A 12,947-nucleotide genomic window follows, 5' to 3' on the forward strand; every position below is an offset into this window, starting at 1 on the left:
GAAGTCACAACGTCTTCTCCGCACACACCTACCCTGGCCGGCTGGTCACCAATGGCGAGGGGCGTGGCCGCCCCTGGCTCACAGCCAATGAGAAACAGGGATGCCCCTGCGCTTTCCCCGGAGCGTGTTAGCAGCTGGCTTCAGGGCACAGGTGGCGGCTTCTTGGCCCGCTGCTCCCAGCGCCGGGCTTCCCCGCTCTCTGCAGCTGGGAGAAACTGACAAACTGGGCCCAGCTTCGTTTCTCCTTCGATTCCACCATTCCACGCTGGGTCTGGGTTACCGAAATACCGTCTGAAAACAACCAGGCCCCCGTCTGTAAATAAAGGATTGATAGATACATGATGACCTCCTCCCACCCGAACTAGAAGTTCGGGCTTTCCTTGCATGAGGCGGGGTGGGGAGCTTTTGTCGTCAGGAGCTTCTACGTTTTTATGCCCGTATAAAAATGTCCCCACCAGTCTAATTTTTTAAAGTTTCAGAAATGCCAAATTTTAAAAACCAGCCGCAAAACGCACCTGGATGAGGCTGCTGCCATAGGCTTTTTCCCGATTCTAAACTGGAAATTTTAGGCAGAGCAGTGCTAGCCCATTGAGGGCCCTAAGCAGGAATATTTCCCCCCACCACATCATACAAAGCTGCTCAGGGCCCTAAGCAATAGCTTAGTCTGCTTTTGCCTAGTGCCTGCTCTGCTCTTAGGGTTTCATGTAAGCAGGAGGAAGTACTGCAGAGACTGAATTGTAGTAGCGACTATTAACTAGGATTGTATTAGCTCTGCTTTCTTACATAACTCAGGCTTTCACCTGTGAACAACATTAAAAACTACTTGTCTGAAAAACTAAACATACCAACGTTTCTCACCCCCATTGCATATAAAATAATAGGAGAGGAGAAAAGCGAGGGGAGTAGTTAAAACAGATTGGAGATTTTGCTACAGTAGATTTCAGTTTCCTTGACTATGACAGACTGTCAAAGTCAGCATAATCCTAAAATCAGAGTTTCAGTGTGCTAGCCTTCACTGCCCTCATCAGACTTTCCACTTTGTGCTGGGTCTAGGTGGCGCTCTGGCCAAAACGTGACCCAGAACAGTACGAGTTCAGATCTGGCCTGCCTCAGCTGGAGACCAGACTTTCTCTAGCACAACTGCCTCTGTACCAGGCTCCCAAAACAAATTACCACATCATAAAGGGCAACTTCTTTTCTGGCTTGTTTGTAGAAGCAGAAGACAATTCATTATAAACAAGGGCTTTGCCAGGCTCTTACAGGTATCTTAAGGCTTGTCTTCACTGCAACAGTTAGTTTGCATTAGTCCAGTTACTCCTTTGGAGCTAATTCAAGTGAATAGACACATGGCCAGTGAACTGGTTACTGGAGTAACTGGATTAGTAGTTGCGTTCTAACTCAGCTGCTGTATCCCCATTACATTACTAGCTTGAGCACGGTGCTTAATTTGTAATGAAAGAGGTGCTGGGGCTCAAGCAATTTTTTTTACTTTCATAACTGACACGGCAAGCACAGTTGCTGGGGCTCTGAATTGCCACACCTAGAGGTGCCAGGGTGCAGCTCTGGCAAAAATTAAGCACTGCTTCAGCATCAGCAGCACTCGAGCCCACCCCATCCCTGAAGGGCCAGTTAGCTCAAAGCACCACTTAACTTGAGCTAGAAAGTTGTGTGTGGATGGGGGTTGGGTTAGGGGCAAAACGTGAGTTATAGCTCAAACTACCATGCAGTGAAGACAAGCCCTTGGAGCTTTATTTCATGTGCCTTCCTCCCCCACTCCCTTCCATTCTGGGGGCTGAAAGAGTTCTGTAGTTTTAATATCACACCTATATAGATTATAGGCACACCTGCACTATGAGGATTATAATGGCATAGCTATGGCACCATAGCTATGCCAGAGTAACTCCGTAGTGTAGACACAGCCTACAACAAACTCAGCTGCACTAGGCTAGCAGCACTTCAGTGGGTGCTTAAATAAAATCTCACACAGCACATCTAGCTCGTAGGAAACTTTCTAAGGAATATTGCAATTCATGACATCAGCATATTGCATTGAAGGCTTGGTCAACTGACAACGTTATTCTGTGGAGTTGCCTGAGTTTGTGTATTTAAAAGGTATGTATGGGGTAGGAGAAGGGGTGTCACAGTTCTGTTAACATGTCTATCACCTTGGCATCCAAGGACAATTAGAATTACTGAAATCTTTCAATAACCTTACCTTTCAAAGATTTCCAAATACATTTTTACTCCATTTCTGTATCCCCTACTATAAACAACCACACAAGCCTCCTCTTCCTTCTTCTATAAAAATGGCACTTCCCTTTTGTTGAGGACATTTAATCTGTCTGGTCATATCTGAACTTTTAGTCAGAGGTATGGGTAGGAGTTTTTGTGACCTTAATAAATAAGTTTGTGTAGATTGACTTGAACAAACCATTATTGGGTTTTCTACATTTTTTATTTATTAAAATAGTATGACCTCATATAGTATATTGCAGTTGTTCAACCCTTCTCCCTTAATTTTGCTAATGGATTACTATTAAATAAAACTATTTAAATTGGCAGGTAAAATCAGTTAGAATTTAAGTCTATAAAACAACTTGATGTGAAATATTTTCACATTTACAAGTTGGGAATGAAGGAAATAAGGAAAAATAATACAATTTTAAAATAAAATTGCTGAAAATTAGGTCCTTTTTACAATCTTAGTGAACCATGTGGCCTGTCAGCACTTCAGAACATTACGTATTTCAGATTCTTTCTAAGAAATTCATTCAATGGGTGATATGATAGGTTTTAAAAAACACCACCACCCTAGGTTAGGATGTCCAAATATTGTTAGCAATTTAGACTAAGTTGTATATTTCAGTTCAAAAACCTCAAAGTATTTTAGTGCCATTAAACATTTGAAGCAGCTCATTATTTTGTTGCTTAAAGCTCTTTATAATACATTAAACTCAGTAGGAATTCATTCACAAGTAACAGGTTTCAGAGTAGCAGCCGTGTTAGTCTGTACTCGCAAAAAGAAAAGGAGTACTTGTGGCACCTTAGAGACTAACAAATTTATTCGAGCATAAGCTTTTGTGAGCCACAGCTCACTTCACATCGGATGCATCCGATGAAGTGAGCTGTAGCTCACAAAAGCTTATGCTCGAATAAATTTGTTAGTCTCTAAGGTGCCACAAGTACTCCTTTTCTATTCACAAGTAACAGATCCAACCACATACTGTAATTTTATTTCTGTTGTCTCTGGTCAAAACACCATAGGGGCCTATATTTTGAAACTTTAAAAAGAGTGTTAATAGCCTTGAATTTCATCCTATTCATTTCAGACCATTTTTCCAGTTTGTCAAGATAATTTTTAATTCTAATTGCTTAATTTGAGCTTCTGAAATGGATTATTAAGGCACTAAGGGGGGAAATTCAACTACCTCGTAAGCTAACTTCTGAAAAAGACCTACATAGATAAAATATATGCATGACATACAAGATTCTTCATGAAAGCTGAAAAGTAGTAATTACATACCTTCTGTTGTACTCTTGGGTCCTTATATCTCTGTTCAGGCTTGGCAAGAATTCCGATAGCTCTGAGGTTCTAAGATGCTGGATGCAGTGGCAGTTGATTTGTGCCATCTCTGGTGAAGTACTCAGGCTGCCTAAAGTGATCAGTTCCTTTTGAATGAGAGGTGAAAATATTCCCCTAGCAAGAGACAATAAAAAATTAATATGAAGTCACAGAACCTACAAGTTGGTGTGTAGGAAGGTCCATACGTGGTAATCCACTGAGAAGTGTACCATCAGAAAAAAAAAAAACCCTATCACATAACTAATTATCTCTTCACTAAAGAAACTCCTCCTCTCAAAGGCTTCTCACTCTTGGACAATAAAGACCTGGACTACACTACAAAAATAACCATGTTAAAATATGAAGTATTGGTATAGCATAATTGTTGTAGGTTTGCTTGCCATAAACAGAAAAAAAACTAAAACAGAAACCAACCAAATATGGCTGGGGCTATGTTTTAACCTTGGTAGATACCTAGGTTTGAACATGCTTTCCTAGCACAGTTATACCTTGTTTATGGCCACGCAAACAACACACATCTGGGCCCACAATCATGTTTCACAGCTGTGTTTTAAACTTTGTTGTTGTAGTAAAGGAGAGATTTAAAATTTCCAAGTACGTCTCTAAAAGAAAAAAGGCCAACTACTGAAACAGGCAGTGAGAAACAACGAATAAAGTGAACAGGTCATGACTAGTAAGAGTAACTAGATTTATTTTCACATATGGAGAAATAAGATACATCATCTTAAAAGTCTAATAGAGGACTAAAATAATAGATAAATAAAATTCATGGGTGTGGGAGGTACGACAATTAAGGTAACCCCCTGCCTGGCAAAGCAGTCTACATATGGATTCCAGTTTGGAAGCCAAATCTAAGCAATAGGATTTAGTATGCAGAAAAGACCACAATGGCTGCTTTACAAGTGTCCTGGATGCACCTGCCTCCTACAGCAGAGGCTTTGACATAACTTTCAGGTTCCAGGTGTGCAAAGCTGTAACAGTGAAATTGCAACCCAACTGATGTTTAAACATAGTCCTCTTGGAAAAAGCAAAACTTGTTAGTGTCAACTGAAACAAAAAGCTCGGTGGGTTTTCAAAGACCTTCAGTCCACACCAAACAAAGACTCATCTGTATTGAGCTTGAGAAGACAGGCTTTTCCAGGTTGAGAATGTGTGGTGAAGGGGAAATCAGTCTGGATGACTGATTCATTTATGTCGAACTCCATTATCACCTTTGGAAGCAGCCTAAGATAAATCCACCACTCCACTTTTACTTGAAGAGTTTAGAATAAATTGGACCAGACATTAGGGCATGAAGTTCACTCCTACCAGCTGAAGTGCCTTCCCGCAGAAAAATGAACTTCCGTGAAAGAAACTAACTCACAGGTGCAGAGAGATTCAAAAGTATCAGCTTAGTTAAGACAACATTAAATAGCCTATAATACAAAGGCTATTTAATAGGAAGGGTTTCAGTGTATCAAGCCGCAATGAACCTGACAACTTGACACTGCAAAGAAACTGGTCTATTTTCAGTATATTAAATTAAAGGCCAAAACAGCAGCCAAAGGATTTGAATTTATCTTTAACACTGACCCTAGCAATGAAGGCAAATGAGCAGTTTTTGTGTGGGGCATGAAAAGGATCCTCAGATACCTTTTACAACTTATAACTAAACCTTTCTTACTTGTTACTAAGTCTTTCTGACAGATTCCCTTGAGCAATTAGGATGAGATGAAACACCTTTTTCAAAAACACCCCAGCTTTAGACTTCTACCTTGTCAGGAGTCATGCTCATAGGGAATGGTATCGTAAATTGGAGTGTAAAGAGGTGCCTTGGGTCTCTGTGATCAGATGTGGCAAGTCTCTGAATCTAAAAGGTTAACCCACTGTCACCCTAAGTTGGGAACCATATTTGTCTTTGGTGGTAAAAGCATAAAAGGATTTTCCCATTTGTCTCTCTTGTATTTGGTTTGGAATTTTGCTACAAATGGCATCAGTGGATGGAACAGGAATCTGTTTCCAATACAATATTGAAAGGATTAGATTTTTATCTGGAAATCTCAACAAATGTCAATTTCACTGTACACAAACAAACATTATTTCCATTGATAAATCAAAATTTACAGATAGTAAAAGCAGGAAAAGTGCTGCTTGAAAGCTTATTATTTAGGGATATTTACTTTGTCAACATCATATGTCAAAATATACAATCTCAACATCTACAGTCATTAAATAATTATTTGCTGGCATCCCCATAATTTCCTGCAACTGTGAATGTTTACATTGATAAAAATAAAAAAAGCTTAAAAATAATTATCTGTTGAAATTATAAAAATAATCAAATTCTGCTAAGCCTAAATATTTTGCTACTGACCAGTATAGAGCACAAGCCACAGATAATTGTCCAGAGGTGATATGACTAGGTCTTTCTCTCATATCCCACTCCTAAAGACCCAATTCACTACCTCCTCACTCTTTGATTCCCAAAATGGGTGGTCATGATTCAGGTAGACAACCTGATTGAGTCCATGACTGATCACCTCCACCTGTCTATAGCTGTCATAGAGGTGGCCATTAGGAATGTTTCATGGAACCATGCACAATCGCACATCTATGGGGCTCTCACAGGATGCATAATTGTATTTCTCTCTGCTAGCTTATATAAATCATGGTGGCCTAGTTGTCTCCCTGAATCATGACCACCCATTTTGGGATATCAGCAGTTAAGCAAGTGATTAGGGGCTCTTCACCAGTTGCTGTACAGTTGCTGGATTTGGGAGGGGAAAACCCTGACATGGCCTCTCCACCCTAGGCAAGCTGCATGTGTAATAATTACAATAATTTGAATTGGAGAATTTTGAAGTACATTCCTAATTACAGGTAACTAAATACTTCTAGTCTAGCAGTAACTACGTAGAATGTTAAACAGCAACTAACAAAGTTAAATATTTTTAAATTAGCAAAAGGTTGGATGACTTATATCCATGAGTTTTAAAAGAATTGGCTAAAGAACTTGATTGGTGATATTTAAGAAATTTTTCAACACTAGGGAAGTTCCAGAGGACTGAAAAAAAAATTGTGCCAATATTTAAAAAGGGTAATTGAGATGACCTGGATAACTATAAGGCAGTTACCCTGACATCAGATCTGGGCAAAATCATGGAAAGGGTGATATAGGATGCAATCAGTAAAGAACAATGCCATTCAACGTGGGTTTATGGAAATTAGATCTTATCAAACAAATGTGATATATTTTTTAAATGAGATTATGTCTGGTTGATAAAGGTAACTTAATATACTTAGACTTCTTAGTACTGTTTCATATTCTGATACAAAAAATTAGTACTATACAAACTCAATGTAGTACATAGTAAATGGATTAAACTGGCTAACTGCTAGATCTCAAAAAGTAATTGTAAATTGCAAATCACCATCCAATGCAATGTTTCTAGTGGGGGCTCTCAGGGACCTATTCTCAGCCCAAGGCTATCCGATATCTTTATCAATGTCCTGGGAGAAAATATAAATTCAACGCTACTACAGTTTGAACAGGACACAAAAACTGGTGGACTGGAAAATGATGATAGGTCATTTCTGTAGCGCAATATAGCTTGCTTGGTAAGGCGAGCTCACTTGAACACGTGTTTTAATACAGTCAAATGCAAAATCATGCATATAGAAATAGAGAATATAAGTCACACTTTTAGTCCTTGTCCTATAGCTTGGAAAAGCAGTGACTGAGAGAGTTAGGGGTCATGGTGGACCAACTGAACATGTACTCCCAGGGTGAAGAGAAGTAATGTGGTCGCTGGATGTATAAGGAGACTTCAAGTAGATGTCAAGAGGTGGCATTATGATTGCAAATGGAATTAGTGAGACCATTACTGGAATGCTGCACCCAGTTTTGGTGTTCACACTTTTTAAAAAATGACAACAAATTGAAAAGGGTTCAGAAAAGAGCTACAAAAATTATTAGGAGTTCTGGAACACCTACCTTACAGTGAGCCCTGGTCTACACTAGGAGTTGAGGTCGAATTTAGCAGCGTTAAATCGATTTAACCCTGCACCCGTCCACACGACGAAGCCCTTTTTTTCGACTTAAAGGGCTCTTAAAATCGATTTCCTTACTCCACTCCCGACAAGGGGATTAGCGCTGAAATCTGCCTTGCCAGGTCGAATTTGGGGTACTGTGGACACAATTAGACGGTACTGGCCTCCGTGAGCTAGTCCAGAGTGTTCCATTATGACCACTCTGGACAGCGCTCTCAACTCAGATGCACTGGCCAGGTAGACAGGAAAAGGCCCGTGAACTTTTGAATTTCAATTTCCTGTTTGGCCAGCGTGGCAAGCTGCAGGTGACCATGCAGAGCTTATCAGCAGAGGTGACCATGATGGAGTCCCAGAATCGCAAAAGAGCTCCAGCATGGACCGAACGGGAGGTACGGGATCTGATCGCTGTATGGGGAGAGGAATCCGTGCTATCAGAACTCCGTTCCAGTTTTCGAAATGCCAAAACATTTGTCAAAATCTCCCAGGGCGTGAAGGACAGAGGCCATAACAGGGACCCGAAGCAGTCCCGCATGAAACTTAAGGAGCTGAGGCAAGCCTACCAGAAAACCAGAGAGGCGAACAGCCGCTCTGGGTCAGAGCCCAAAACATGCCGCTTCTATGATGAGCTGCATGCCATTTTAGGGGGTTCAGCCACCACTACTCCAGCTGTGTTTGACTCCTTCAATGGAGATGGAGGCAACACGGAAGCAGGTTTTGGGGATGAGGAAGATGATGATGATGAGGTTGTAGATAGCTCACAGCAAGCAAGTGGAGAAACTGGTTTTCCCGACAGCCAGGAACTGTTTCTCACCCTGGACCTGGAGCCAGTACCCCCCAAACCCACCCAAGGCTGCCTCCCAGACCCACCAGGTGGAGAAGGGACCTCTGGTGAGTGTACCTGTTAAAATACTATACATGGTTTAAAAGCAAGCATGTTTAATGATTAATTTGCCCTGGCATTCGCGGCTCCCCTGGATATACTCCCAAAGCCTGAGGCATGGCATTAAGGGGTAGGCTGGGTCCCCAAGGATAACTATAGGCATTTCAACATCCCCAACGGTTATTTTCTGGTCTGGGAATAAAGTCCCTTCCTGCAGCTTTTGAAACAGACCAGAGTTCCTGAAGATGCGAGCGTCATGTACCTTTCCCGGCCATCCCACGTTGATGTTGGTGAAATGTCCCTTGTGATCCACCAGAGCTTGCAGCACTATTGAAAAGTACCCCTTGCGGTTTATGTACTCGCCGACTTGGTGCTCCGGTGCCAAGATAGGGATATGGGTTCTGTCTATGGCCCCACCACAGTTAGGGAATCCCATTGCAGCAAAGCCATCCACTATGACCTGCACATTTCCCAGGGTCACTACCCTTGATATCAGCAGATCTTTGATTGCGTTGGCTACTTGCATCACAGCAGCCCCCACAGTAGATTTGCCCACTCCAAATTGACTCCCGACTGACAGGAAGCTATCTGGAGTTGCAAGCTTCCACAGGGCTATTGCCACTCGCTTCTCAACTGTGAGGGCTGCTCTCATCTTGGTACTCTTGCACCTCAGGGCAGGGGAAAGCAAGTCACAAAGTTCCATGAAAGTGCCCTTATGCATGCAAAAGTTTTGCAGCCACTGGGAATTGTCCCAGACCTGCCACACTATGTGGTCCCACCAGTCTGTGCTTGTTTCCTGAGCCCAGAATCGGTGTTCCACTGCATGAACCTGCCCCATCAGCACCATGATGCCCACATTGCCAGGGCCCGTGCTTTGAGAGAAGTCTGTGTCCATGTCCTCATCACTCACGTCACCACGCTGATGTCACCTACTCACCCGGTTTCGCTTTGCCAGGTTCTGGTGCTGCATATACTGCTGGATAATGCGTGCGGTGTTTAATGTGCTCCTAATTGCCAAAGTGATCTGAGCGGGCTCCATGCTTGCCGTGGTATGGCGTCTGCACAGAAAACAGGCGTGGAACGATTGTCTGCCGTTGCCCTGATGGAGGGACGGGCAACTGACGATATGGCTTATAGGGTTGGCTTACAGGGAATTAAAATCAACAAAGGGGTGAGAAACAGAATGGCCCCCTCAAGGATAGAACTCAAAACTGGGTTTAGCAGGCCGTTGATTTCACAGAGGGAGGAGAAAATGAATACAAAACAAATCTGGTCTATTTCTTGTTTTGTTCCACTTCATCTATCTTTATACATCTTGCTGGCAGCAGACTGTGCAGTACGACCGCTAGCCATCGTCATCTCCTGGGTGCTCGGCAGAAGATGGTATAGTATGACTGCTGGCCATCATCTTCCGCTGGCTGCTGGTTAAAAGACACCGGCAGTGCACTAGGACTGAATCGCCATGAGACAAAACTTAAAAGGGAAATGACCTGGCTGAGTCACTCCCATGTTTGCTCAGGCACCCCTTACCTCATCGACGTCAGTTAAAAGAGCACCCAGGATTACGTCAACGACGGCTACCAGACATACTGCACTGTCTACTGCCAAAAGGCAATAAACTGCTGCTGTGTAGCAATGCAGTACCGCGTCTGCCAGCACCCAGGAGACGTACGGTGACGGTGAGCTGAGCAGGCTCCATGCTTGCCGTGGTATGACGTCTGCACAAGTAACTCAAGAAAAAAGGCGCAAAACGATTGTCTGTCCTTGCTTTCACGGAAGGAGGGAGGGAAGAGGGGCCTGATGATATGTACCCAGAACCACCCGTGACAATGTTTTAGCCCCATCAGGCACTAGGATTTCTACCCAGAATTCAAATGGGCAGCGGAGACTGCAGGAAAGTTACCCACAGTGCAATGCTCCAGAAGTCGACGGTTGCCTCGGTACTGTGGACGCACTCCGCCAACTACATGCACTTAAGAGCATTTGTGTGGGGACACACACAATTGACTGTATAAAAACGCTTTCTACAAAACCGACTTCTATACATTCAACCTAATTTCATAGTGTAGACATACCCTGAGACAACAAAGAAACCATCTATTTAGTTTATTCAAGATAAGTTTAATAGGTAACTTAATCATGGTCTATAAATAGCTACATAGGAAGATTTCTGATAGTAGAGGGCCTTTAACATACCAGACAAATGATGCAATGGCTGGAAGCTTAAGCTAGAACAAATTCAGACTAGAAATCCTGTGTAAGTTAAGGGTGATGATAATTAATCATTGGAATAACTTATACTTAGGTACCTGGCAGATTTTCTATCACTTGAACTCTTTAAATCAAGATTGGACATCTTTCTAAAAGACATGCTTTGGCTCAGTCAGAAGTTATGGGCTTGCTGCAGAAATTACTGGGCAAAATTCTATTACCTGTTCTGTGCAGGAGGTCAAACTAGATCATAATGGTCCTATCTGGCCTTAACAATCTATGAATAATTGCAGTTTGTCTCTGGTCTGCCACCAAGCCAGGAAAGCCTCAGCAGCTGTCCATCATCTGATGCAATAAGAGTCTGTACGGCTTGATACCACTTAGACTACAAAGTCTACTGAGATCGTCACATGTGGAGCTATGCCATAGGTACCACAATACACTGCTGAGCCTCAGGGTCTACGCATCTTTAGTTGTGGCCCTTGCTGAACTCTGAAAAATCTTCTCTGTCAGGATCTATGTTTTCAATCCTGACTTTGGGACAGGAAAGGTCTGAGTTTGAGCTATACCTAGCACAGCTCTTATGTATTTTTATTGTCTTTGAAGGTCAAGCTGAGAATTCAGGTAGTTTATTAGGAAACAGACTCCTGCACCATAAGAGAGGAACATACTGATCCTACAGTCTCTTTCAGGATTCTCTCCTTGATCAGTCACATCACAGTAGAATACCTGCTCTAATCCTATGTAGGTGTGTGGTCACTACCACCAAGCATTTTGTGAAAACACGCTCTGCCAACAACAAATGGAATACACAGAACTGGAAGGGATATTCCTCTAAGAGAAAGTAGTGGTATAGCCCAAGCACAGGATGTAAACCCTGAGCATGTAGGCATTTAAGATGCACAGTAGATTACCAGTTGCCTTTCCCTAGAAGCACTACTATTGGGCATAGGTTTCAGAGTAGCAGCCATGTTAGTCTGTATCCGCAAAAAGAACAGGAGTACTTGTGGCACCTTAGAGACGAACACATATATTAGAGCATAAGCTTTCGTGAGCTACAGCTCACTTGCATCCAATGAAGTGAGCTGTGGCTCACGAAAGCTTATGCTCTAATAAATGTGTTCGTCTCTAAGGTGCCACAAGTACTCCTGTTCTTTTTATTGGGCACAGTGGTTGAATTAACCTTCAGTGAGAATATACATTCGCAACACACTATGTTACAGGATTTTGGTCTTTCTTAAAATGGTTGCATTGTTTTTCCAGTGTATCTTGTAAATGGGGTTCACAGATTCATAGATTCCAAGGCCAGAAAGGACCATCATGATCATCTAGTCTGACTTCCTGTATAAAACACAGATCAGAGAATTTCCCCAAAATAATTGCTGGAGCAGATCTTTTAGAAAAACATCCAATCTTGATTTTAAAAATGGTCAGTGGTGGAGAATCCACCAGAACCATTGATAAATTGTTCCAAGGTTAATCTTCTCTTACTGTTAAAAATTTACACTTTATTTCCAGTCTGAATTTGTCTAGCTTCAACTTCCAGCCCTTGAATTGTGTTATAACTTTCTCTGCTAGACTGAAAAGCCCATTATTAAATATTTGTTTTCCATATAAATACTTACCGATTGTAATGAAGTCACCGATTAACCTTCTCTTTGTTAAACTAAATAGACTGAACCTGTTGAGTCTATTGTCATAAGGCATGTTTTCTAATCCTTTATTCATTCTGATGGCTCTTCTCTGAACCCTCTCCAATTTATCAACATCTGTCTTGAATTGTGGGCACCAGAACTGGACACAGTTGTTCAGTGCAGAGTTATTTTTACTATTACATAATTTGTTTGCTTTGACATAGATGAAAATTATACAGGTACATGCAATTCAGTGGAACTAAGGCAAGTCCTATGATTGATGAATCAACATAGAGTACTTGTTTGCAATGTTTTGATTGTGCATTGGACATAATGGGCTAGAATCAGACCTCTGTTATAAATGGAGTAATCCTATTGATTTAGAATAAATTTGCACTCTATTCATTTTGATGAGGCTCTGGCCCACAGAGTATACTTAATTCTTGAAATGATTGATCGGATAACCTTGAAACATTACAATTTGAGGCAGTGTTGTACAGGCACCTGCTCAAGTTATAACTAAGATAGAAAGGCTGCAAATCCCAGCTTTTTGTTTTGTTCTAAACCATTTAAATATTGATCAACCACTGTCGTTAAATATCTGCAGCAT

This window comes from Natator depressus, chromosome 2 (genome assembly GCF_965152275.1).
Source record: "Natator depressus isolate rNatDep1 chromosome 2, rNatDep2.hap1, whole genome shotgun sequence".
NCBI lineage: Eukaryota > Metazoa > Chordata > Testudines > Cheloniidae > Natator > Natator depressus.